Source organism: Podarcis gaigeae (assembly GCF_964106915.1).
Source record: "Podarcis gaigeae genome assembly, chromosome: 15".
NCBI classification, from domain to species: Eukaryota; Metazoa; Chordata; class Lepidosauria; order Squamata; family Lacertidae; genus Podarcis; species Podarcis gaigeae.
The window spans coordinates 23,594,873-23,622,813 of NC_139692.1; the positions used below are offsets into that span (position 1 = coordinate 23,594,873).

General features: G+C 44.2%; 1 long non-coding RNA gene across 1 annotated transcript; it reads right to left on the bottom strand.

Moving 5' to 3' along the window:
* Nucleotides 1–209: 209 nt before the first annotated feature.
* LOC310832416 lies at nucleotides 210–27,941 on the bottom strand. Its single transcript, XR_014558281.1, has 6 exons — nucleotides 27,648–27,941; nucleotides 21,479–21,637; nucleotides 19,232–19,386; nucleotides 13,502–13,584; nucleotides 6,432–6,467; nucleotides 210–538 (listed from the first exon to the last, which is right to left on the bottom strand). It is a non-coding gene; the product is annotated as an uncharacterized lncRNA (long non-coding RNA).

Consider the following 27,941-nt stretch of genomic DNA (forward strand, 5'->3'; position numbering starts at 1 on the left):
ATAGGCCAGGGGGCCGGGGGGGGGGGGGGAGGCAAGGAATCACTGTTCCAAATTGAAATAACTGGGAAGAATCCAACTCTGTAGCGGTTTCTTTGAATGAAAAAGTACTGAGCGCCCCCCTCCCATTTCCCTGCGCGCACAGCACGTCCCCCCCCCCAATAACCGTCTCTCAGACAACTAATTTAATCCAGTAATTGAACCAAAGAACATGAGAGTAGCTGGAAAACAGCACTGCTTCAAAATGAAAGGAATGTTTTATTTAACGGGTGGTTTGGGGGAGATCCGTGTACATACATGAGCCTCTGCACACCTCCTCACCAACATTTTTTTTTTTTTAAAAAAGATGTCAGACAAGTTGCTAAGGAGACTTGTACAAACTCTCAGCACCAGCACTTTCTTGCCCTTTCCCCCTATCTTCCATCTCGTATTCTGATCACGCTCCACTGCGACACAGCCGCACCAATCCATTGCATTAATCTTGGCCTTTAACGGTGCTGACTGGCATCGCAAACTGTGTGTATATATATCATCTTTCAAACTTAACAAGTTAAGGGAGAGAGAGAGAGAGAGAGAGAGAGAGAGAGAGAGAGAGAGAGATGTACAGAAAAAGGAAGAAGCAGAGACAGGGAGGAGGAGGTAAAGGAGGTGGGGAAAGGGTGGAGGAGAATCCCTCAGTTTTGAATATATAGAGGTACGAGTAAAAAAAAAAATAAGGAGCCAAGCAAAATAAGGGAATAAAGAGGAAGTGGTGCTCAGGCATATGCTGAATGCATCCCTAATTCTCATTCTCTCTCTCTCTCTCTGCTTATAACAAGATCCCACATTCCCTGGCAGATGTTGAAAGCAGCTGAATCACTGCCAAATCTAACAATGTAGAACTCAGCCTATACCGCTAGCATTTTCTCGGTCACAAAATGAAACTCTCTCGGCATAGTGAGGCTGGATGTGTATGTTGTGAGAATATATATATATATATATATATATATATGCTTTCGTAGATTTTCACGGGTACAGGAATGCAGGTTTTGGTGTCCTCGGGTGTCTTCCCGTGTAAAAGTTGGGGTGTCTAGGCGACGTTTCGACGAAGATGACGAGTGAGACCTCGTCGAAACGTCGCCTAGACACCCCAACTTTTACACGGGAAGACACCCGAGGACACCAAAACCTGCATATATATATATATATATATATATATAGTCATACTTTGGCCCTTGGAGACAGGGGAGGGGGAACATTAACTGTAAAAAAAAATCAAAGTGTCTAACAAGCCCACCACCACCACCCCTAACTAGGGTCGTTTCTGGAGGGAGGGCGTTGAATGCCTTGTCCAACAAACCATTCCTTCCCATGTCAAACACCTCCAGCAAACAGGAATATCAATGCCAGGAAAAGGATGAACAGTTGGATTTCTTTCTTTCCTTTTTTTAAATACGTATGTCCAGGGCTGAAATTAACATTTTCTTTCAATACACAGTCACAGCCAGCTTCTCTTTTCTTTCTTTCAGCTTTTCTCTCCCCCTCCCTTTTTTCTTAACCACGTTGTGTGTCGGGAATTCTTAATTTCCCCTTTTCAGTGGTGGCCGAGTTGAGGAATGGCACTGTACATGCTCCTGGGGGAACTACATCGCTAAGGTTTTGCTTTCTTAAGAAAGCACACCCTGTTCGCCCCTCGTCATCATCATCTCTCTGGCCATTCTGCTTTCTTTCCAAAAATATTACGGCTTCCAGCTCACTCCACCATAGCCTCTTTCAAGCATAATTGTGTTATGTTTGGTTTAGCGGAACTCCCCAGATTGCCCTAAGGCAAAACAACAACAACAACAAAAAACACAACAGAACCCTGATTATAATTGAAGGATTTTTTTTTGGGGGGGTGGAGATTAAAGGATTATTCAGGTGTATACTGGACAGAATATCACTCTTCATATTTTGTGTCATTTCAGGGTTTGTCCCTTGGTTGTTCATGGCTAATGGCCATATATTAGGGGTGGGAATCATTTTTATGCCCGTGAGACACGTTCGCTTCTGAGAAGCCTTCTGGGGACCACATGACAGTGGTGGGAGGAGCAGAAGTGAAAGTGGGCCGAGCAACAAACGTAAATTTTACCCCTGAGCAGTAGGCTGGTTTCTACACATCCTCCTCTGTGTCCTTCATCCAGGCGAGAGAGAGCCATTATCAGAGTTCAAGGATACATTTCTAGCCAAGCAAAAACACTCAAGAAGGGTGTGAAGCAATGTTGCTTGGGGGGGTGGGGCTGGGGAAAGTTTTGGTGGCCTGGGAACAGTTCCAAGAATGAGAGAGAGAGAGAGAGAGAGAGAGAGAGAGAGAGAGAGAGAGGTCCAGCAGCTCCTCACCCCTGCCATACATGCATCTTCCTGCTACCACCATTGCAGTCTTTTCTTTATTATCATTGCTAAACTTTCACCCAGCTGCATCCATAATACTCTAAGATAAACGAGGTTCAACAAGAATAACCCTAAAGCAGAACACTTAATGGAAGGTTCTTGGTGCATGACCTTGCAGCACACAACGTGCCTATACAAGATGGTCTATACAAGGGTGTTAGTTGCCTGTCTATTTGTTCATGGAGAGACTTTCCCAGGTAGGAATTGTGTAGCATTTGAAAAGCTCCTTGAAGAGAAGGAGGGGCACAGAATTCTGCCCTCCTCTCACCAAAGCACTGTGGTCCAGGTAGATAGTCTCCAATCCTTTCCCAGCTGGAATTGAATAGGCATCAAGTGGCTTCCTGAATCTCTGTAGATGCTTTATACTGAGCCAGATCTTCCTAAAGTGGGTATCACCCTTTCTACCAGAAATGCTTTTTAGTGGAAGAATGAAAGGAGCCTTCTGCATGCAAAAAATAAAATAAAATGTGCTCTGCTATGGTGGGCTTCCACTAACAGCTATAGCCAAAGGCTACACAATATGCTGCAATTTCCCTTGATAGAAATATTCTCAGCACAGGGGGAAGTGGAATGTGACAAATGGCCCAGGATTTAGAGTCAAATATCTCTTCATCTCAAGATGGCCCCAAGAGTTGTGGCAATCCTCTGCCCCAGGAGTGAGCTCTCCTGTAAGATCCTCATAGATCACTAAGAAGCATCTCCTGGGGCCATGAGACCTTTTTCACTGGCCCCTGAGAATCTCTCTCTTCCAGTGTCCAGAGGATCCCTCAGCTCCTGACATCCCAGCTTCACTGCCATGGAAGAGACACAGTTGAAGAATGCAACCCAGGCTTCAATCCAGCTCCTCTTTGCACTGGGCTGGAGGGCAGAGGCATCCCTCATTCCACCCACTGAATAAGCAGGTGGAAATGCTGTAATGGTGGTCCACAGAAAGCCACGGCATTGGGCAGGGAGGGGGCGGCAGGGGGTTGAATTAGTCCTGCATCCGCTGGATCCTGAACCAGGCCTGCTCCTTAAGTGTGGGCTGACTTCTCCAAGGATCTGAAGTCAGGTTCACCCACCTCTCTCCCACAGTGTCTCCGTCCTCCATATTCTACTGATTGACCTTGGAGCAACATTCAGAGTTGCCTTCACTTGGAGCCCAGAAGCCTTGTGATCTGTCCTTCATCCCGCTGCCTTATCTACCTGTCCTGATGACCTTCCATTTGCCAGATCTTCTCTAAGTACGGAAAATTCCACTGCATCTTTATTGGATGCAGTGGTGCCCAACTGCAAGATGAGCCCTGCCCAGTCTTTCCACTGAATGGCAGCCCCACACAATTCTGAGCGTTGAACAGGAGTCAATGAAGCACCACAGGTAAGACTACCTTCTCTACCAAGCAGAGGACATCCCTGTCCAGGTGGGAGAAGGAAAGCTAGCTGGAAGCAGCTGGAAGCAGCACGTGGAAGGGAAACAGCTGCAACCTTCACCCTATTGAACCTCCTGGAGTTTCAGAATTGCAATGGAGCTCCTCCTACTTCTAACACCACATGTGCTAACAGGATCAGGAAGTGGTCCAAAAGATGTCTGATACATCCTCCAAAGCACCTACACATATGAGCTCATAAAGTTTGAATGTGAGATGTAGGATATGACCAGATGATGGTCTAAAGCTCATGAAATAGTTCTATTGTTGAAGCTAAGCAAGCCTGGCCATGTAACCTGCTTGGCTGGGGGACCACCTGGGAACCAGATGGAAGCTGCTCTGAGCACTTTGGAGGAAGCGTAAGCCAATATATTCCTACCACCAGTGAATATCCTAGTGGGCCCCCTTCAAGCAGCAAATCATGTTGCAGGTGCAATTCTGACTGCCAGACCACCAAGGAAATATTTATCCATCATGGGCTAACTAACTAACTAACACAACTAACACATCAGCACAAGGATTTCCACTCGCACAACAACCCAGACACACCTTGTGCCCTCCCCAAATCTACTCTATCAGAACAGATTTATGGGGGTAGGATTATAATTAGGAAAGGGATAATAAGTCTATTTTGAGACTGTGTTAATTTCACATGCATTTTCACATTTGTCTCTGTGTTGTTGTTGTTTTTTAAAAAAATCCATCCTAAAATTAATATCTAAATACTGCTTAAAATGCATTTTATCACATAATATTTTATCTAAATATAGGCACTTCTGAATGTATTTTATGCCAAGGTTTAGACTTATTTTATGCACTATGGTATGTTCCATAAGCTGAGGACTTGTATTACCAATTTAGAGAACTCAGAAATCTAAAGAATAACTATACTTTGTTCCCTATATTAGGTCGCGGGGGATCACAAGCAGGGAGAGTGCTGTTGCACCCAGGTCCTGGTTTTGGGATTTCCATAGACATCTGGTTAGACACTAGGAGAATAGGATGCTAGGAGGTCTTTGGTCAGATCCAGCAGGGATTTTCTTACATGCTAAGCTCCCTCCCCTCCAAAAGCGGGTTGTGGGTTTGAATCCCCCCCCCCCAATGCCAGATGGCTGTCCCATTTCATCTCCTGCAAATAGGATGGTGAATTGGAGTGACTGTTTTGGTCCACACACGAAGATTGTCCACATGTGATGAAGATCAAAAACTGACTTCTGTCTGTTAAAACACACACACACCACAGACTTGTGCTGTCCATTCCACAAACAATATTGAAAAGGGCAACATTGAAGGTGCTCTGAAGTCTACAAGATTGTCTGTTTGGGGATCTTTCTGTATCTGCAACTTGGAGCTTCTAAGGACAGGAGGAGAGGCAAAATGCAGATATTGATGTGCCTGACCTGCAGTTAGAGGGTGTGAGAAGAAATTTCGCTGGCTGCCTTATTTACTCTCTGAAATTTCGTTGATGTTTTTCCTGATTTTCCTTGAATTCACTTCAAACTTCCATGCTAGGCAAAACCTGATAACAGTTAAGGCATGTGTGGGGAAAAGGCACACACACTTCTTTAGAAATGCAATGAGTCTTCCAGAACTCATCTGGATCCCAGGGCCACCTCTGCCATTAGGCAGGGTGAGGCATTTGCCTCAGGGAAGGAGTGATGTGCTTGTGGGATTGTCCTCCTTAGGTGCCAACTTAGCTTGGGCTGGCCTTGGGCGTTCTGCACCTTGACTTGGTGTGGGAAGAAGGAATCATTTCCTGCTCCACCTCAGGCAGAAATGCATATCAGGCCAGCCCTGTCAGCTCTCCTTAATACACATCACCAAAGGAGGAATCTCTGGATTTCAATTTATTTATTCAAAAAATGTACATCCTCCCCTTCTCCCCCTGCGAAAAGACTTGCTCAGAGCAGCTTGAGAACAAAAAGCAAATATAAAATCACCAATAATTCAATCACCAACACACAAAATAGTGCAACTATTTAAAAAAAAAAAGTGCAAAAGCATCAAGGGTAACACTAACAGTCATCAGTAGCAGAAGTTTAAGCTTGTTTAAGAAAGCTGAGTGTCTAAGCATCTGCTCTGCATGCTGAAAGGTTCAACCTCCAATGGCATCTTCAGGTAGGACTGTGAACATCCTCCACCTGAAACCCTGGATGGCTGCTGCCAGTCAGTGCAGGGCTAGATTGACCATTGGTCTGACCCAGTATAAGACTTCTTTCCTGTCTTCTGGTGAAACTTTTCAATTGCCATCAGAACACAAAGATAGAGAAAGCTAACTTGATTTCTTGGGAGCAGGGAGTTCCACATAATTTCAGGTGCAATTTCAGTAGGACCTTATGGAAATCATTGTTTAGTGTTGTTGTTATTCATCATCATTTGAATATCCTGCTTTTCATCGCCCAGGCCCAGACATCCTGAGCTTTAGCAAGGTTCCTGCAACTCAAATCTGAGTTCTCAGTTCACCTTACACTGCTTTCTTTATCATGGAGGTAGCATGCAGAACACTTGACCCAGGTTTAAGATCAGGCATGTTCAGTAACCAGTACCCAGATTTCAAGACCCAGAGGTGTTCCTGCTCCTAAGGTAGATTTACCAGATATCCAAAGGTGTTTGACTTACCCATTCTGGCAACATCTGGTTTATGAATCCATGCACCTGGGAATTTAAAACAGCAACCATGAATTCATGAGAAACAGCTAGTCTTCAATAGGATTTTAGGCAAGAAAAGAGCCCATTCAAAATGCACCAGCTCCCCCCCCCAAAAAAAAAACATGACAGAAGGAAATACAATTCTGACCGGTGGACTTTGGCGTAGATTGTCCTGTACAACTAGCTTTAGCATAGCAATCATGGTGAATTTTATTGAAGGGCTACTGACTTTGCTCTGATGCCCTGCCTATGAGCTTCATAAGGGCACCTGGCTGGTCACTGTAGGAAATGGCCAGATATTGCACTGTTGCACTGGGGGGGGGGGGATATTTTGCCTGATGCAGCACAACTTATCTTATAAAGGGTCTTACCTCCACAGTGGCTGGAAAATGGCAACATACAAGTTTGAGGCAGATCACGAGCAAGGAAATCATGAGAATGCAGAACCATAATCCATCACTCTATATGCGGTTATGGGGCTCTTGGGGAAAAAAGATCCCTCCCATTCTGTACTTCCAGGGTCAGGAGCAGGAGGCTCATTGATTCCCTACTGGGCAAGCATGCATGGCTATTGGGTTATATTTGACTTGGAAGGTCACAAGGTGCACAAAGGTGTCTTTGCATGAATGCCTTTCAGTGTGGGTCCCAAGGAGAGCCATAGAATCATAGAGACCATGATTACCACCTAGTCCAAACTCCTGCAATGCAGGAATATGCAGCTCTCCCATACGGGGATCGAACCTGGAACCATGGCATTATTAGCACCACGTTTAAACTAACTGTGCTATCCAGGGCCTAAATGGAAGCGATGTGTGGTGGGGATAAGGCAATTTCAGACAGGTTCCCCATTCCTCTTGCAACCCCAAGGGCTGCAGCCAGAAGAGAAATGTTGGGTCCAAGAGCACCCCATTGCATGCATGGGGCTCTACTTACAGAGCTCTGTATCCCACCCGTTGTCCTGACATTATTCTGCTGCTGCTATCCAAAGCACACTTGCCATCAAAACAAATCAATCTTGCTTCCAAGCAAATGTATTTAGATCTGGGACATAATCGAGAAGCTGTAAGGACAAGTTCAGCTGGAGACCAGCATGGCTGTTTGGTTTGTGTTAATTGGGAGCAGCCTAGAGGTGCACATGTTTTAAAAGGATTTAGAATATGCAGATGGGCAATACGGGCGACTCTCCCCCTTCCCTTTCCCCAGACGAAAGAGCAACGTCAGTGAGTCCAGCAGGGACAGCAAAAATCAAGTTAAGAAGCCGGCACAAGACAAGGCTCATCTAGCTCTCCCCTCCTTTCAGCCGCTGCTCAAGAGAGACAGCGACAGCCCCACCGCAGTGTAGCTTTTGGCTTCATGTCTCTCTGCAGCAGACAGAGCCTCGGCTCAGCTTGCAAAATCTAGGTCACCTGAATGTTTGCCTGCCTGCATTTCTTAAATGATACCTCCCGTCGGCGTCTCATGCACCAGCGCTGACTTGGGGAATGACTCAGAAATAGCCTTGATCAAGAGCATAGTCTGGGGCTGGGCTGACACAGTCTGCCCAAGTGTGTGTGTGTGTGTGTGGTGTGGGGAGGGAGGTGGCTGTGTGCTTTTGGCAAGGTAGCTCATGCTTCTCCCTGCAGATGGAGCAGGAAGAAAGGAGCAGATCATCCATTATTGGCAATCAGGGAATTGCTCCATGGAGAATAGACTTTGAGTTTGCAATCAGAAGGAAGGGGTATTGATTTCTTTGTTGGTTGCCAGAAGCAAAGGCCAATGGGCGGCGGGGCTTAATCAGTGCTCTGTGTGCATTCTCTGATTCCACCTAAGAGCAGTAAATCTGAAGAAATTAGTAAGAAATTTCTTACTTTTAAAACACACACACATGCATCTAGCCCTTATGACTACATACTCAGTGATCTAGAAATGCAGTTTGTTACAGGTGCTGAGAATTGTAGGGAGCAGGGGTACCAACTTGAATAAAATATTTTGGGGGCCCAGGTAAGCCCCACTCCACACAACCAATCACATGACACAGTGCACACACACCATTTGAATGGCAATGTCCATCAATTTTGTGGGGGCCCATCTCCCTCAAATATTTTATTGTGGGGGCTGAATTCCCCACAACCCCTAGGAGTTGACTCCTGTGGCTGGGAGACGCCCCCCCATTCACTTTCCAGAGCTACAGTTCCCAGCATGATTTCACAATCAATCCCTCTTTCCAGTGAACTCTGGGAAATGTAGTTCTGTAAGAAGAATGGGAGCCTCTGAACAACTCTCAACTCTCAGCACCCTGAACAAATGACACTTCCCAAGATTCTTTGGGAGCAGTCCTGGCTGTGGTATGATACAGCTTTAAATGTATAGTCCGGATCATGTTCATTAGTTTCAATGTGTCTACTTTGAGTAGCATTTAGTTGAATTGATTGAGGTCTTTCTTTGCATTAATGATATACCGTAGATTCTGGCGTATTAGGCGACTGGGCGTATTAGGCGACCCCCAAATTGGCAGCTGCAATTTGGGGGTTCATCTTATAAGCCCAGTCACCTAATACGCTGGACAGCCCCACACCGGGAGAAAGCCACAGAAAGCAGCAGTGGGCAGGCTCCACGCTGGGCGGCTCTCTCCCAGTGCAGAGCAGACCCCCTGCTGCTACTGCTGCTTCGGAGCCACTGCAGCAGCAGTGGGGGGCAGATACACGGCGTATAAGACACCCCCACTTTTTAACCTCTTTTCTGGGGTTAAAAAGTCGTCTTATACGCCGGAATCTACAGTACTCTGCGTCAGAAACACAGATTTCCATGGACTTGGATAAGGGCCCAACGAGATGAGATATGGAAGATTGTTCCCACATCTTGGATAATTTGGTGACTAAGACCAACGTCCAGTTATTTGACTCACTCTTTTGAGAAAACACGTTATCAGTGTGAGACACTCTCCTTGTTGGACAACAACTTCCGACATTCCCAGCCAGCATGGCCCAAGGTCATACAATGGGAGTTGCCGTCCAACAACATTTGATTCACAGCCTCTTGGATTTTCTTTTTAATGAATGATTTAGAATCTCACCCCCGATGAATTAGACAATGGTTAGAAAAATATTATAAAAACCATGAGCATCTTTGAACAAGCTCCCCTACTTTTCTCAAATACAGGATAGAATGCTTTTCCTAAAACGATGCTGGTGGCAATACACATTTGCATCTAAGAACAAATCGCTGTTCTTCTACAGAAGTAAAGGAGGATTAGCTGAATTCTTGGAGGAGAAAGTCTATCAGTGACTGCAGTGCTAGCCATGGTGGCTGTGCTCTGCATCTACCATTGGACGCAGTGATGATCCTGAATACAAGCTGCTGCAAACTACAGGAGGGAGAGGACTATTGTGCTCAGGTCCTGCTTGTGAGTTTCCCACAGGCATCTGGTTGGCTACTGTAACAAGATGCTGGACTCATTGGGCCATTGGCCTGATCCAGCAGGCTTGTCATATGTTCTTATTTCATATTCACTGCACATTTGTGTAGAATTCATCAAAACCTGTATGATGAAGGAACTGCAGTTTAATTGAGTGATAGACTTATGTCAAGATATAGCTTACTGATTCATCATAAACTTTCTGCACAAGGAATGGAAAGCATCTAGCCCTCCTCATTGTGAGCGTCCTTCCAAGCCAATCTGTTTCTTAATGTTTCTAGTCCTTCCAAAATTTCAGCTTGGGCTGGGGGCAGCAATGACCAAAATCGGCTTATTAGAGCGTTTTCTTCTGTAGAGAAAATGTCCTTTTGCTCGCTCATAGGGTATTGTGAGTCGTATAGGGATGTGCCTTTCCTTTTTGATTTTGGTGACTCTCATTTATGATGGTCAAGCCGGACCATCTCCATAGCACTAGACCATCTAGCCCCCCTGATGTTTCTGAACTACAACTCCCATCATGCCTGGCTAGGGCTGATGGGAGATGTAGTTGTGGTGGGCATAATTTTCCCCAGGATCTTGCTAACTGTTGCCTTTGCTGAAATGTAAATTAATATTTATTTTCCACATGTTGAAGCTGCTGTGGCTCTGTGATTGACTGCTCATGCCAAAGGTCCCAGGTGGAATCCCATCATCTCCAGGTAGGGATTGGCAAAATCCCTGTTTGAAACCCAGGAGAGTCACTGCCAATCAGAGTAGACAACACTGAGCTCAATAGACCAATGCTTTGACTTGTTGTAAGGAAATTTCCTATGCATGCATGCATGCAACTTGACCATCATGAGGGCTAGGAACTTTAAGACCTTTCAAAAGCACAGCTAAACAATGATTTGGGAGTTGGGGGGTCAGACTGAATGAAGAATTATTGAATTGTTAAAGGGTGGCAGTGCAACTTCGGTTGTTTATTTGAGTTGTTAAACACCTTGAGTACAGTAATGTAGAAAGGTGGTATGCAATTCAAAAGTGAAATGAAATCTATCCTCAGGGTTTTTAAAGATGTGCTCTAATACAAACTCAGGGCAGTGCATGATCAGTGCACTGTACATCTCACTAACTCCTGTCCAGTCTCAACATAAGGCATCATAACCTTTTCCCAAAGATATGAATGAAATCCAAGCATTCAGCATGCTGAAAACCCAGCAAGACCTCACTTCAGCTGCATAAAATTTGTTCCAGAACAGGCTGTGGTTTCACTTCCTCCCACATTCACCAAGAGTGGTGACTCAGAGATCCACAGCAAGGGCAGTGAGCAACTTTTGCTGGGACTTAAAAGGAAGAGTGGATGCAGTCCCCCACCCCTACCCCCTACCCCAAAGAACTTTCACTTTCAGAGAATATGGTTTCAATCAATTTCCGTTTCCATAAAGGTTGCTGGGATTCTCCCCCTCCCCCTTTTCTTTCTTTCTTTCTTTCTTTCTTTCTTTCTTTCTTTCTTTCTTTTTTTTTTTTGAATCTCTGCTCATTTGACAAGCGAGCATTATATTTGCAAGCTGATCGGCAAGCCAAAACACGCTCGCGTTCATTCATAACACTGAACTCTCCTGCGTTAAACAGCCGATTAGCGTGAATGAAGTGGGTGTGTAACTTCCTTGAAATCCCCCAGAGACCTGTCAAAGCAAAGCTACCGCAGCGCAGCACTCACCGTGAAGCACGGAGATCAGAGGTGTAGCTGAAAAGCGTTGCTCTGCGGAAAGACAGGGGTGGAATCTGCCCAGAAGGTTTAAGAAGTGGCCATGGAGCCGTTTCACCCAACGAAGCTGAACGTGGAAAGATTCAGGACAAACAAATGAAAGTGCGACTTTGGACAGTGCATAGATAAACTATGGAACTCACTCCTGCAGGAAGGGCTTGAAAGAGAATTGGACAAATTCATGGAAGAGAAAACTACCAATGGATTGCAAAAACGGTGTGGTTCTGAATTACCTGGAAAATCCCCGGGGTGTGTTCAGTTTTGACCACTAGTGATGCAAGTTAACTCTGTGCACTGACTCCCATGTTACCTTGATTTTATTCCCTGCCTTCGACCTTAATAAGGAAGAGACTGTTCTACCAAGGAATCAGAACTGCATTCTCTATCAGCAGCTCTTATCCAGGATATCCTTTATACAGAGGGGTGCACTGAGGAATACACAACATTTCATACACAAAGGGCTTCCTCATCCCTTTGTGGCCCATATGAACTGGCTACGTAGGCCTTCCAGCAGCTAATGGTCAGTGCCAGATTACCAAATACGCAGAGTAGGCTCCAGCCTATGGGCCCCATGCCTTTTAGGGGCCCCACGACAATGGATCAAAACAATATTGATTTTAGAGATTTTAAAAAAGGCTGGCACAGCTAATGGGGGGGGGGTCAACCAGGAGACTCTGCCAGCAAAACTGGCTTGCCCTACTCCCCATTCCACTAGAGCAACTTAGAAGCTTTGGGAACCATGGGCCACAACTCTGCAGGACTATAGCGCCTCCGCTGTAGCAGTCCAGTGGTGGTAGTGCAACTTGCAGCCTGGCAGGGACTAGCTGACCTGAGTAGCCAACAGGGATCCATCTACCCTTTTGACAGCTACTGACTTTCTTGGTTGTGTTTGTTGCTTGTTTGTTTGTTCCTGATTGCACAGACTAAGCAATTGGCCATTCTGCGCCGCAATATGGATTGCTCATAGACTGCCTGGAGCCAACTTGACTTAAAACCAGTTCCGAGCCTGTCTCATTTTGTTTTATGGGCCTTGGCATTCAGGCAATGGGATGCCACAGTGATCTGCCCAACTCCAGCAGTCATCTGCCAGTGCCCTTTTCAGGGCACCCCAGTTGTCATTGCAGAGGTGGTTGGCCATCAAAGAAAAGTGTTTTTGCCCCCTCCTTCTGCCAGTGTTCAACATCCTCCCTAGGTGAGCTTGCTTGGCACCTCCATTTTTCTTTAGGTGCCAAGAGAAAACCTTTCAGTTGGTTTTTATGGCATCCTTAAGTATCTCTCCAAGTTTTTTAATTGGTTGTTTATAGAGTTTTTGTGGATTTGCCTGCTGCTGTTTTAGCACTTTTTCGGTCTCATTTTTGGTCGCTTTCATCTTTTGATGTTTCATTTGTTATAGCTTTGCCGTAAACCTCCCTAGAATCCTTTATGGAAGGCTGGTACATACATTAAATAAAAATAAATAACAGTTTAGGGGCTGAGCCCTGGCTCATATGTCAACATTGGCATGACAATACACTCCTTCCCTAGCTGTAAGAATGTAAGGAGAGATTTGCGGGATTGGCCCAAGAGTCCCATCATTGAGTCCAACATCCTAATTCCCACAGGGACCAGCCCGATGCCCCCAGGAATGCCCAAAAGCAGGATTTGGAGGCAATAGCTCTCCCCTATTGAAAATGGTATCCAGGACTACATTGGCTTTGAACAAGAAGGTCTCATTTAGGCAGGCATAGCCCTGCAGATCTTGCTGTCCCCCAAAACCTCCCACCATCTTTGGACATCAACACCTGATCTTGCTATCCCCCCCCAAAAAAAACCCCTCCCACCATCCCTGGACATCAATTTTCCTGCATTTTTAGTTATTAATGGTGCTATTTTTCCAGAAAAAGAGGTGCCAGAACTCACCATGAAAACACTTCCCTCATTTTCTTAGAATGCCAATAGCACCCACATGAGACGTGCCAGAACTGAGTTTTGTTGAGTTCCAGCTGGAAAAAGAAAAAGAAAAAGTCCTGGTTATCATGACTAAGACCATATTCACACCATACATTTAAAGCACAATGAAACCACTTTAAACAGTCATGGCTTCCCCAAAAGAATTATGGGAGCTGCAGTTTGTTAAGGATGCTGAGACTTGTTTGGAGACACTCACACACCACATCCCCCTCCCAGTTCCCTAAATTCTCTGTAAAGAGGCTTTGATTGTTAAACCATTCTGGGAATTTTAGCTCTGGGAGAGGAGTAGGGGGTCTTATTGCCTAGCCCTCATCTTAAGGTCTCATATACATGTTTGCATGTAATTTTGCCCAACAGACAACAAAAGAAATTGTGGTCTTGCATCATAGACACATCTGCAAAGCAATTTCCCTAATTTAATAGAGTTTCATATGTTCTTTTCACTGATCTATACATTTATATGCATTGTTGACCCATTATTGTGCATTTTTGTACACATTTCATGACTGGAGAACTGCGTTGCAAAATTCAGAGCAGTGCAAAGTTTTAAATGGTGGCTGTGTTTCAGATTGCTTATTCTTTCCAAAGCTTTAAATGTGAACTGAATCAAATTTCTCCCCCATCCCTGGTCCCAAAACATGGTTCCTGCTGTCTTAATTCTGGGCACCTTTATTTTTATGAGTTAGGCTCTGAATGCACACACAGACACACAGTCTTCTGCATCCGCAGACATCCCAGGGCTCTCCTAATCACAGTCCACCACATGCAACACAGCCAGTAGTACAGTAAGGATGAGTTCCAGTAGGAACTCTGGCTAGGAGAGGAGAAGAGGCAATGAACTCCTCACTTCAGTTCCCCCTTTTTAACTGCAGGAATTCAGGCGTTGGCAGGCAGAGCTGAGACTAAGAAGTGATACACACTGTTTCCATTCTCGTTACCCTGACGGGCATGAACATTCATTTCTCTATTTGCTTCTGGCTGGCACTCACCGCTCGCTTTTGGAAGGGGATTCTGTGGTTTCATTGCTGTGAAGTGATCATGGCCGATGACTCAAGGCACAGAAGACGCATTTGCAAAGCCAAACTCATTGGTGGAGAGACAGGCAAGGGGGTGTGTTATATGGGGGGGGGAGGGAGGGGGGAGAGAAAGACACACACACACACACACACACACACACACAAAAAAAAAAAACCCTTGCCTTCTTCCCTGGCAAAATGGGCAGAGTGACGGGAGGGTGAGGAGGCGCAGGTCCCTCTTGTCTGATTCATTTCCTGAAGAAATAAATGCCATACAGAGCAAACGAGTGATTAATGCCGAATCTATGCCTGACACATACTGGAAGAACGATGTGAGTGAAATCTGGCATGCAATTAGCCACTTAGAAAAATAACCTGTTGCCAAAAAAGGTGGAGGTTATTTTTGAAGCCAATAGAGTTTCTCCCTCCCTCCCTCCCTCCCTCCCTCCCTCCCTCCCTCCCTCTCTCTCTCTCTCTCTCTCTCTCTTTATGAGCTGGAGGGAGGATTAAAGACAGCAGTAGATTAAGAAGCAAATCAAAGATAATTATTAAAAAGGTCCTGAGCCAGCAACTGCCAAAGGAGAGAAAATAAATCTCCCCTTGGATTCACTGGAATGCATCAGGAACACAACATATATTCTTAAATTCTGTTTTCAAAGTGTTTGGAAGGTATAGGCTGGCACAGAGAATGAACTCTGTGAAACCCAGGGCATTTGGGGGTCTCTAATTCCCCCCTGGATAGCGATAAAAATCTAGCAAAAAGCAAGTTGGAGGGAAAGTATTAAGTCCAGTAGCTTTCTGGGAGATAAGAGCAAAAGCTCCCTTTCAGCACACCTGCATACAGTTCCAGACTCAATACTTGGCATCTCCAGTAAAAAGGGATCTCACAGAGTAGAGCCGGGAAAGAAATCTCTCTAGGAATTGACACAGAGTGTAATCTAGGGTCATGGAGGATCAAGGAACTAGTACTATTTCTGCAGCAGAGTCGTTGTAGAGTCCCTGTCCCTAAAGCCATCCAATCTGCAGGAGAGGAGAGCTTTCGGGCCACTGAGAAGTCCTCACCCTTTGCTCTGGTTGAAGCCAATCAGAGTGAACGGAGGTGAGTCAGCTACAGAGGATTGGCTCCTAGGGTCACTCTGGAGAAGGCATGCAGGAAGAACACTGATGAGGAGTTGTTCTGTATGCTCCAAAGCTAAGCTTTTGGGAACAACAGAAAACACAAGGTGCTTCAGGTTCAAGAAAGTAGAGAGTTTATTGGGGATGAGGGTATATAGGGATTGTTTATGCATTTTGAGAAAATGATGAATAAAGTTAAGAAGTTAAGAAAGAGAATGGTGTGCAAGTTCTGTTACATGCAATAGAACTTCAAGGAAAACAAAAGTCATTCCAAAAGAAGATATTGGAGCGTTCCAGATCCTCTGCCCATGGAAAATAGTAGATCTAGCTTAAAGGCAGCATGTGGAGATCTGCATTCATTGTTGAAATACACTCTTAATTATTATTATTAGTGTATAATCATATAATTATAAGATTATTGCATAATCTTAAAGTGCGTAGCTGTGAGGGAGAATGGCTGTGTGGCAATCATGAAATGACTCTTTACATTTAAGTGCAAAAGACCAATGCAGCTACTGTTTAGGAAAGCAGGTGAAAGTAATTTCTTTCTGACTTCAGTGTGGCACACATAGTGCCTTCAAATTTTTATGAAACAACATAGGAAGAGAGAGAAACGATTTCAGAAGCAATGACAAATGAAGAGGAAATGAACAGGAAGGAAGGGAATGGGGTGAAATGGAAGAATGGTATTGTGTCGAGTAGTGTTGGGGTGGTAGAGTATACAAGGAACACTACAATAATCACGGGGCAGGGAGGATGAATTTTCTAGCATGGCACAAAACTTTCACAAAACGGCCCAAGTGGTTTTGATTTGGCTCCAGGACTGAAAGAGAGCTCTCAAGAGAGAGAGTTGATCTAATAGTGCAAAAGCAAGGATGCACAAATCTATACATTTCAGTGTTTTTCAGTTTCTCTTGTTTTAATGTTCTTAGAATATTTTATTAATTTTGCAGTAATATAACACTGATCAATTTCAACAAAATCTATAAAAGGTTAAATTTTAAATTCAGTTCTCCACATTTCCACATCAGTTCAAGATTTTTATTTTTTTTCAAACGGAAAGTCCTTCTGAGCATTTCAGTGTGAATTTATCCGAATATACACATGTTTTATGTAATTTTGCCTAATATGCACATATGTGCAAAGCAATTTCCCCAAATATATAGTGCATTTTTGTGTGTCATTTTCACTAATCTATGCATTTTAATGCACATTTTGCCCCCTAGCCTGTTCATTTTTGCACACAGTCCTTGACTGGAGAACCACATTGCAGAATTCAGAGAGGTGTGGATTTCAATGGATAGCTACGTTTGGCTTCACTTTGAAAAGTGTGACTTAGGTAGTTTGTCTTTCAGTGTGAATGGAATGGAATTTCTCCTCTGTGTGCAACAGCATTCAGAAGGAGTGCAAAACCAAAGACCTGCATTAGAAATTACTGAAAGTGCCGTGCTGAAGTCAGTCGCACTTCAGCATTATGCAAAAGTTGGTCTCCATCTCCCCGTCTCTTTGCTTACTCGGTAGAACTGGAATTTGCCCAGGAAGGTTGATCCAGCCAGACCGCTGATGTGCCTCATTCCACTGTCTGCCCCCAAACTGAGACAGGGCACCTGGTCTGTCTCAGCCTAGCAACCAGTCTCAAAGCCAGCTTTCAAGTGCATTTTCTAACTGCTCCATCTCTGGCATGGATGACAGCAACGCTATTGTTTAGCCCAGGTAAAATGACCTCTGTTTAGTTTGCCAGCTCAATGACTTTGAGAGAATGCCTGGCTTTGAGATAACTCCTTGGGGGGAAAGATATCCAGAGGGCTGTATCAGTTCTTATGGTGGTATTAAGGCAAAAGTGGGTCTCATGGCAGGGCTTTTGGTTGGCTTCCTTTCACAGTAGCCAACATCTCACTGAGGAGACATTTTGTGTCTGGGGGGGTACCACTGTGAATGAAAGCTGCTCCATTCAAAAGTAATAACAGCAATCCCCACGCATGGCATGGAGAAAAGTGGTCGTCCAGAAGGACCACAGGAGAAGGACCATTATCTTCACGGTAGAATACCTGCTTTGGATGGAGGAGATCCTTGGGATCTCCAAGTATTTATGGGAAAGATGATTGCCTAAAACTGTGGACAGTCACTGCCAGTCAGTGCATATAAGAATGACCTAGATCAGTGTTTCCCAAACTTGGGTCACCAGCTGTTGGACTACAACTCCCATTATCCCTAGCTAGCAGGACCAGTGGTCAGGGATGATAGAAATTGCAGTCCAAAAACAACTGGAGACCCAGGTTTGGGAAACACTGGCCTAGATGAATCATGTGGTTTGATGCTCTAAATTTGGGAAGGGATGTAGCTCAGTGGTACAACATGTGGCTTTGAGTGCAGAATGCCCCAGCGTCTCCAGAGAAAGAGCTAGGGAAGATCACTATTTGAAAACCATGGACAGTCACCACCAGCCAATGTAGGGAGTGGCGAGCTAGATTGTCCAAAATAGGCTTCCTGTGTAGCCCTTATCAAGTTTTCTGCATGGAATGTTTTGCTATGGAAGGACGTTCACATTGGGATACCGAACAGGTCTACTCAGAAATCAGCTCCTGATTTCAGTGGGAGTTATCTCTGGGTAAGTGTCTAGAGGACTGCACCCTCAGTCACCTGGAGGAGGGCTCTTCATTGTCCCCTGTCTTCCAGAGGCCTGTCTGGACTCAGCTAGACATTAGGAGTTAAATGTTGCACTCTTCCTACAGAGACTCTGGAGGCACCCTCACTTTTGACTTGCAGGAGTCTCTTGAAGGCTTCTTTGTGCCAACAGACCTTTTCAGTGTGGTGTAGTGGTTAAGAGCAGTAGACTCGTAATCTGGTGAACCAGGTTCGCGTCTCCACTCCTCCACATGCAGCTGCTGGGTGACCTTGGGCTAGTCACACTTCTTTGAAGTCTCTCAGCCCCACTCACCTCACAGAGTGTTTGTTGTGGGGGAGGAAGGGAAAGGAGAATGTTAGCCGCTTTGAGACTCCTTCGGGTGGTGATAAAGCGGGATATCAAATCCAAACTCTTCTTTGCAGTCACTTGACTTCATGATTACTTTCACATTCAATTTATGTATTTATTTATCTAATAAGGATTATTATTATTATTTAGTTATTAAATTTATATACCGCCCTATACCCACAGATCTCGGGGCAGTTTATGGGATAAAATTACAATATAAAATATACTGTACCATATAAAAATGATGCTGTTGTTTTTTTAGCGGTGTACACTGCCTCGACAGCTTGCCATATAGCAGTACAGAAATACTTCTATAAATAAATAATATCAGAGTTCAAAGACACATTCCTACCAGGGAAAAAAAAAAGGTTCAAGGAAGGGATGATGGAGGGCTGGGGAGAGAGAGTGTGGCCAAGGAAGTAGCATGTCTGAGGGAGATATGTGGCCTGAGGAGATTTCCAAGGGCCAGATAGAGATGTATGGAAGACACACTTGGCCCCTGCACCTAGTGCATGGCATGCAATGAGGATTTTATGCATTGGCTGTGTAGCCCCTTGGGGCCTAGGCATGTACCTTTCTTTCTGTGTTCCTCTGACCCAGCAGAAACTTGCAGGACAGGAAGTCAGAGAAATCAACTGGGATTCTCCTGACAGCCTGGGTAAGAAGCAGGGGTGGTTTTCTTTCTGGAGAACTTCTTGCCCATGTCTCACTCTTCTCTCCTGCTTGCTCTGCCGAAACAATGAGGTGCAAAGAAATCCTGACCGTGTGCTAGATTTACGACAGACTTCAGTAGAATCAGAACATGAAGCTTACGTGAAGCCTGGCAGCTCCTGAAGAAAATGCTCTGCTGCAAACAACATTATTGGAGAAGAAACTTCAGGAACAATTCACATGGGTGAAACGCTTTGATTAAATTGTATAAATTTGGAAATAATTGGAATTATTCTGATATTAATTGGAATCTGTATAATTGGCAAAACTGTGGTAATATTGGGTAAATATTGGAAAAGTAATATTTTTTTTTTTTAATCACATGGGTGAAACAGAGTAAAATAATTGTCTCATTCATAAAGAGAGCAGGAAGCATCGTCCTCATTCCAAGGGCCTATCAACACTTAGCTTTTGCCTTGTGCTTTCCATACACAGGTCTGCACTTTAAAGCTCTGTGTCCAAGCGCCCCACAGTTTTCCATGCAAAAAGACACTCTATAAGACTCAATGGCAATTCTGGTTTTCCATGGATTACAATTTTCTCCAATTCGGTGGTAAAGAGTGGGTTTTCATTGGGAAAGCTCTGGGGCAAAAAAGCCCACCCAAAAGAGCACTCAGACATGAAGCTTTAAAGTGTGGACTATGTCTGGAAAGTGCAGAGGAAAGCTAAGCGTGGATAAATTCTAATTTAGCTTGGTTATGTCATTATTGCATAGCCAAATCCAATAGGCTATATAGTGTAGTGACATCATCACACTAGTTACAGGATCCCTGACTGGCTGGATAACATAGCCAAGAAGGACCCCCCCCCCTATTTGTTTAGTTATTATTGCCAAACAGCTGCTGAAATGAGCAGCAAACAGGAGCAAAATGGTGCCAAACAGGCACGGCAGAAAACTTATTTTTGATAGGGACATTTAGGGAGCTAAAACTCCCTCTTTTATAGTGAAAATGTTTGCCCATGAAAATTGAGTTCTGCCCTGCTTGCTACGGACATTCAGCAGGAAGGCGAGTGTGGTGTCCTATTGAAAAACCACAAGATCAGAGGAGATATGAGTCTGTGGAAAACTCAGATTCAAATCGTGGCTCAGCTTCCTAGTTAGCCAATGGCAAGCACTGTTTTTGGCACAGCTTCCTCCACAGAGTTGTTACGAGGAGAAATGAGACTATAAGTGTATACAAAAATGTGCTATGAAAACAAATACAATAAGAAAAAGTTTTTTTTAAACAGGTGACCAAGCCAAGAATTTCTGACACAAAAAAACTTTGCCGGATCTCAAAATCTAACCCAGAGGGATCAAGTTGGCATTGCTTTACTCGTGGTACAAATCTGCAAACCTAACGTTGAATCAAGTGGTGCTAAGGGGGGGGGGGGGTCAGAGAAACGTAGCTTAACATTCCCCACCGTAGAGACACACAAAACGGTTCTGAGTCGTTTTAAATAAACGGAAATGAGTGAAACTTTAATAACCTATCTAAAAGCCAGCGCTAAATTAGGATCAGGTTGACTGAATGGAACACCACTAGTCAATTCAGATGGAAGAACACTACTACCATTGACCCCATGACATTTGCTATATGCATCTTAAGTGTTTCTTGAGGGTCTTCAGCTGAAGCCACATCGCTCAGACTGGCCTTCTTTTGCTTATGAGAGCTTAAAGAGGACCATAAGTGGGGATATCCTTATTGGTTTAAAAATGAAAGGCAAAATCCCCCAACCAGAGCATGTCTTAGTAACCACATTCTCTCCTCAGATCTCTGTCCGCCAACAGCTGCATTTGGGACTCTATTTTATCTGAGGACATGGGGACTGGCTTTTCTACTCTTTCCATTCTTTCTACCAAATATTGACACGTCCATTCATTTGCATTGTGACATTTCCTCTCCTCATTATAATCTTCTTTGCAAATAATGGCGGCTAATCCACCCTATACACACATGGCCAGACATGTATTTCCATGCATTTCTGGTAATTCCTTGCCCTATAGAGGGGGTCAGCGGAAGGTCTCTTGGCACAACCTAAATCCCCCACTTCACATTGCAAAATACTACCACTCAAGTATTCCATAGGCCACCACCACAGCCCCTTGACACAGACCTCGAATCTCACCCTGAATAAAGGACTTCCTAAGATGCAATTTAGAAACTTGCAAGGCCCGGGGAATAATCTTGAGGGTCCCATGATGCACTTCTCTCTTCAAACGAAGGAGGTCTCAGTCTGGACAATGTCTGGGTGAGTGGGGCATTTGAGAGCTATAAAGAAACAGCTCTGAGATGAAGAAGAAGAAGAAGAAGAAGAAGAAGAAGAAGAAGAAGAAGAAGAAGAAGAAGAAGAAGAAGAAAAGTTACCAAATAAACAAAGCAGAATGTGCATAAAATATGTTAGGCTATTGAGCCTCCTACTCATATGTATTTGACTGATGCTGTGAGTGTAACGTGAGTATGTGGTCTCATATTCAAGTGCCTTTTCAGCCACGAGGCATATATGTCTATATTTACTAGCAGTAGTCTATAGTTCTTGGCCAACCACAGCCCCTGTTTTTGCATTATGGAAGACCATTGAAATTGTGTGGGTTGCTAGAGTTGTCTTTCACCAGAGTATAAAGGTAAAGGTAAAGGGACCCCTGACCATTAGGTCCAGTCATGACCAACTCTGGGGTTGCGGCACTCACCTCGCTTTATTGGCTGAGGGAGCCGGCGTACAGCTTCTGGGTCATGTGGCCAGCATGACTAAGGCACTTCTGGCGAACCAGAGCAGTGCACGGAAACACTGTTTAACTTCCCGCCGGAGTGGTACCTATTTGTCTACTTGCACTTTGACGTGCTTTCGAACTGCTAGGTTGGCAGGAGCAGGGACCGAGCAATGGGAGCTCACCCCGTCGCGGGGATTCGAACCGCCGCCCTTCTGATCGGCAAGTCCTAGGTTTAACCCACAGCGCCACCCGCGTCTCTCACCAGAGTATAGGCCTCCCCTATTTCCCTCACAAAGCTACAATTCCTAGAGTTCCCGGTGAAGAGGGATTAATAGTTAAAACAGCCTGGGCACTGTAGCTCTGTGAGGGTCTCCTGACAACCGTTAGCACCCTTAGCAAACTACAGATCCCAAAATTATTTAGTGAAGCCATGATTGTTTAAAGTGGTACCATGACACTTTAAATGTATCGAGTGAATGTGACCTTGGTCAACTGTTAGCAGGCTACCAAGGAGACTTGTCCTTTGTCATCTTTGCTATGCAGCTCTCCAAGGTCTCAGGCAAGGGACATTTCCAGCCGTACCTGGATTGACCCTTGGACCTTGTGCATGCAATGCAGTTCCTCTACTCCTGAGCTATGACTACACAAAACTTATCTTTACTGCAGCTGTTTTGATATTTGCACTGGGGCTCAAAATCCAGAGCATCTGAAGAGAAAAAGAGAGAGGCCCTTGTCAAAATGTGCTAGAAAAGTTGGCCTAATATGAAATATCCAGTTCAAAAAGTATCCAGAGCATTTTCAGTTCTTCCTTGAGAATTCAAAAACTGATAGGAAGTAAAAACAACAACTTTACCCTGCTAACCTTCTGAAATCTGTATTTAAATGGCTGGATGCTTCTGGATTTTGGCCTAACACCTCACATTAAATAAAAATCTTTATAGAGGCCCTTTCCCTTTTTGGTTCTAAAGCTGGACATCCCCTGCCATATTTACTGGATTCAGAACTTGCACTTGTGATGCTAAAGCATTTTTTTTGCATATAGCATTTCGAAGCATTGTCCATATCTTGAGTATCCAAAATCTGGAACTTTGAAAATTTCTGCTCCATAAATTTATCTTTGGCTTATCATTTGAAACAGTCATGGTGATAACATGTCATGTGACCAAAGGAGACACTTTAGATGGAGGGGGTAGAATGGGTGAAAACAGAGAAAGTCAATTGAATCCAAAATGGGTAACATTTTATATCCCAAGTTTCTACACAAAGGTGTGGTTGTGTATCCTTCCATCGCCACAGTAGGTGTGAGTCAGTGCCATTACACTGCCACCTAGTGGTGAGAGTGAGAAAAGGGAGGGGAAGTATCTAAATGAAGATGGATGACTAGCTAGAATTGCCTTCAGCATTAGGACTGGGAGAAAATAACATGTCAGAAAAAGGAGCATTTGTTGTCAATAACATCCTTTAAAAATATAGCTGGCTAGAAGTAATGGCATAAGAATACTGAACAAGGATAGGGTTGACACAACTAGGCTCTGTGACAATACCAGTGCCTTGACCTCCAGACATTATTAGTATTATATATTGCATTTATAGCACACCTTTTTCTCCAAAGAGCTCAAGGTGGCAAACATGGTTTTCACCCTCCTCATTTAATCCCCACAACAATCCTGTGAGGTAGGTTAGGCCTACCTCACGGGTCGCACCCAGTGAGTTTCATGGCCCAGTGGGGATTTGAATCCTGCTTTCCCAGGTCCTAGCCCAACCATCTAACCACTGCACCACAGTGGTGAGGTCGATGTCCTTACTGGGGGAAGCTTCACTTGCTGATTTTGGTACAGGCTGCAGTTAAAAGCACAAGAGCAAGACACCATTTCTTCTTTGCTCTTAACATTTTCTTTGCTCTTGGTGTCAGTGGCAGCCTTAGGCAACACCTTATATTTAAAGCAGTGTCATGCTGCTATAAACAGTAATGACTTTCCTCAATGAATTCTGGGAGCTGTAGCTTAAGGGGGCTGAGAGCTCTTAGGAGACCCTTATTCTCCTCACAGAGCTACAATTCTCAGGGTGGTTTAACAGTCAATTGCTCTCTACAGGTGACTCTGAGAATTGTAGCTCTGTGAGGGGAAAAGGAGTCTACTCTCTGTACCCTTAACAAACCACAGCTCCCAAAATTATTTGGGGAAGCCATAACTTTTTTAAAAAAGTGGCATCATAGTGCTTTAAATGTCTTATGGCAATGTGGTCTTGGTTCACTGTTAGCAGCCTACCAGCAAAGCTTTTCCTTCATCACCTCTGCCTTTGTGATGTAGTTCTTGAAGGTTTCAGGCAGGGGACATTCTCAGATCCCAGGGACCTTCTGTATGCAAATAATACCCTCTGCTCCAGAACGACAGCTACACAAAACTTATCTTTATTACAGCTGTATTGATATTACACCAGGTTTGCCCTTGGGCTCAGAATCCAGAGCGTCTGAAGAAAAGAGAGCGGCTTCTCAAAAGCCGCTAGAAATGTAGTCTTTGTATGAAATATTCCAGTTCAGAAAGTATCCAGAGCATTGCCAGTTCTTCTTTGGGGGTTTCTGGGAGCGCTAGTCTTTTAAGGGTGCTGAGAGTTGCCTAGTTCCCTCACAGAGCTCCCTTTCCCAGAGTTCCCTGCAAAGAGGGATGGATTGTTAAACCACTCTGGGAATTGTCTGGCTGGACAATAAAGAGGGACAAGCGAGTGTTTGCCGAAACTAACCTCCTGTACAAAGGTAAAATTCGCATTTGTTTCACTGCCCACTTTTGCCAGCAGAAGCACACGGCCCCCATAAGGTCAGCCAGAAGGGCAGGTTGCCCTAACCTCACCTAGATAGATTCCTTCCGATCCGACAAAACACACACTTGCCGTCTAGCCGGGGATGGGGAAATCCTAAATGTAAAACTTATTCCCACCCAACCATTGGGCCAAAGGTCATAGGCTTCAGAAAGCTGCTCTGGGGGAAGCAACAAATGGCTGTGAATGTCACAAGGAAGCAGTGCGGGGAGAAAAAGAAAAAAGAAAGAATGATCTGGTGAGCTCTTACATTTTTGCTAATGCCCCCCTCCTTTCCTGACTTTCAACCGAGGCCGGAAATAGCAACATTTCCTGAGAAAATTTGTTCCCAAGGGAATCCCAGGTTGGTCTGAAACACAGTAGTGCTGCCATCGGAAAGCAGCCTGGGCCGTATGACCTTGCGAACTTTTATGCTCAGTGCAGAATGTTGCACAATTTCATGTCTGGCAGCAGCGGGCAAACAAAGCTGGAGTAAAAAGAGAAGGAAAGGAGGGGAAGTGGAGGGAGGCAGGTGATCCAATTCCCGTCTCCACATGCCCCCAAAATAGTGGGGTCACTTTTGCAAATTTCAAAGTGGTGCAATTTCGACAGAAAAGATTCAGAAAAGGGCACCTTAAAGGAGACGGAGAAACTCCCCTTGAGAAATGGTTGCAGCATTTGGAACTTGTTAGCTTAGAAAAAAGCTGAGGAAGAGGTAAGCAGGGCAGGTTGATCACAGTTTGCTTACTTCTGGTTGATTTAAACAGCTCAGTTGGTAGAGCATGAGGCTCTGAATGTCAGGGTTGCAGGTTTGAGTCCCACGTTGGTCGAAAGATTTCTGCATTGCAGAGGGTTCAACTAAATAAGTCTCATGGTCCTGTCCAACTCTACAATTCTATAATTCTATGAACTTTCTATGGATAGGAGTCAAAGTCTGGAGCTTGAAAATTCATATTCTGCGCCACAAATCAAATTCCATGTGGAATCTGTGCATCTGGATAGGCTGTCAGAAGACTAACACACCAGGCTATGGGAAAACGCCCATTCAGCCTAACCCCTGAGTCCTCTTGACTGTCCATTTGTCTTTGGGTCGGACCAGACTTTAGCAATTATCAACCATCCTTAGGCAAAAATGTAGCTTTCATTTTCTTTCAAGCAGGCGATCCTTTGATTAAAAGGTGAGAGTTAACGGCTCCAATTATTAACCTGAAAGGTTTACTTAGGCAGATAATGAATGGCGCAAATTTGTTAATTATTGCTATTATTTATAATTGTTTAATGAAGGGGGAGAATGATATCTTAAATGTCAAAGTTCCTCTTTTAATTGCCTCAGATGAGGCTCAGGAATCATTATGTTTCTCCAAAAGATCGTACTCAAATCTAATTTTAAATGCCCTGGGAAATCCTGAAGATATATTTAGAAAATGCACAGCATTTATGTTCATTACTGTGTGGATGGTTCAAAAGACAGAAAAGCTTATCAGGAATGTATTATAAATGAACTTTTTATTATTGTTTTCTTTACCAAAGTCATTACTGAGATTTACTTCAGTAATAGGATACATTAACAATAAGGGGCCATAGGAGTTAAAGGAAGGCAAAAGTAGAGGCAGCATGAAAGGGAGTATTTCATCTCACACAATTGCAAGGCTATGTGTTTTGGCATACTGTTTTTAATTTTAGTTGGTCATGTTTTCTGATTTATATAGGCAACTATATATATATAGCCAACCTTGTTGGCTAAAATGCAAGGTACAAATATATACATGCATGCATACATGGGGCTGCCTTTGAAGATGACTCAATTGGTCCAAAATGCAGGAGCCAGATTACTGGCTGAGGTTCCATCTAGATCTTATATAATCCCCTTTTTAAACAGTTGCACTGGTTGCCAGATTATTTTGGGCTCAATTCAATGGGGTCATATTAGTGTTTAAAGTGCTAAATGACTCAGGCTCCAAATACCTGAAAGATCGTCTCCTCCCCTACAGACCCTCTTGGGTGCTAAGATTGGCAGAGGAGGCCCTCTCAATCATTCCACCACCCTCAGAAGCTCAAGGTGGTGGTGGCCCAGGAGGAGGAATTGTGGTGGCTCCTAAACTGTGGAACTCCTAACAGAGTTGTGTCTGGAACCTTCATTATGACAGTGGTATCTCGGGTTACAGACGCTTCAGGTTACAGACTCCACTAACCCAGAAATAGTACCTCAAGGTTAAGAACTTTGCTTCAGGATAAGAACAGAAATTGTGTGGCGGCGGCATGGCAGCAGCGGGAGGCCCCATTAGCTAAAGTGGTATCTCAGGTTAAGAACAGTTTCAGGTTAAGAACGGACCTCCAGAACGAATTAAGTTCTTAACCCGAGGTACCACTGTACAGCTTCTAGAGCATCCTGAAGGTGCATCTCTTGCCTGTGGCTTTTGAGACTTGAGGTGTATATTTTTATAATCCACCTTATTTCTGTGATTGTAAGTGGTTTATAACTCTTTTGAATATTGAATAATAATAATACCAAAAAACCCAACCCTCAAAGCAGTTTGCAAAAAAAGATAAAACAATAAAATTATCAATAAGCAGAATCAACAACAATAACTTTAAACTTTCAAAAAGTTAAAATAATAAATAAACTAAAAACAGATTAAAACTTGCATCAACGTTCTAAATATATGGGTATAATTATGGCAATGCATGTATGTCCAAGGAAAATGTATAGAATGTAAGAGTAAGAGATAGATAGTGCATGCCCACCACACATGAACTTAACAGAATGCTTGGAACACATCCATCATTTCTCACCAGTGGGCATGGTACTTGTTCGGAGTTGTGATTCCTGCATCCACATTTCAGCTCGGTGATAGAATAGCCTTTGGTAAGCTGCAATCTCCACCTTGTTTCCATCTCCAACTGGAAAATAGGAATGATGCTGATCTTCAGGCTGGTGGGAAAACCACAGGATTAGGAGAACCTCTGAACAGATGCCGCACGTTTAAAAAAACAACACGAAGGTTGCCCAACGTAGTGGAAGAGAAGTTGACTGCAGCGTTTTCCGATCAGTAACTAGTAACACAGGGAACTGCCTTATTCCAGGGC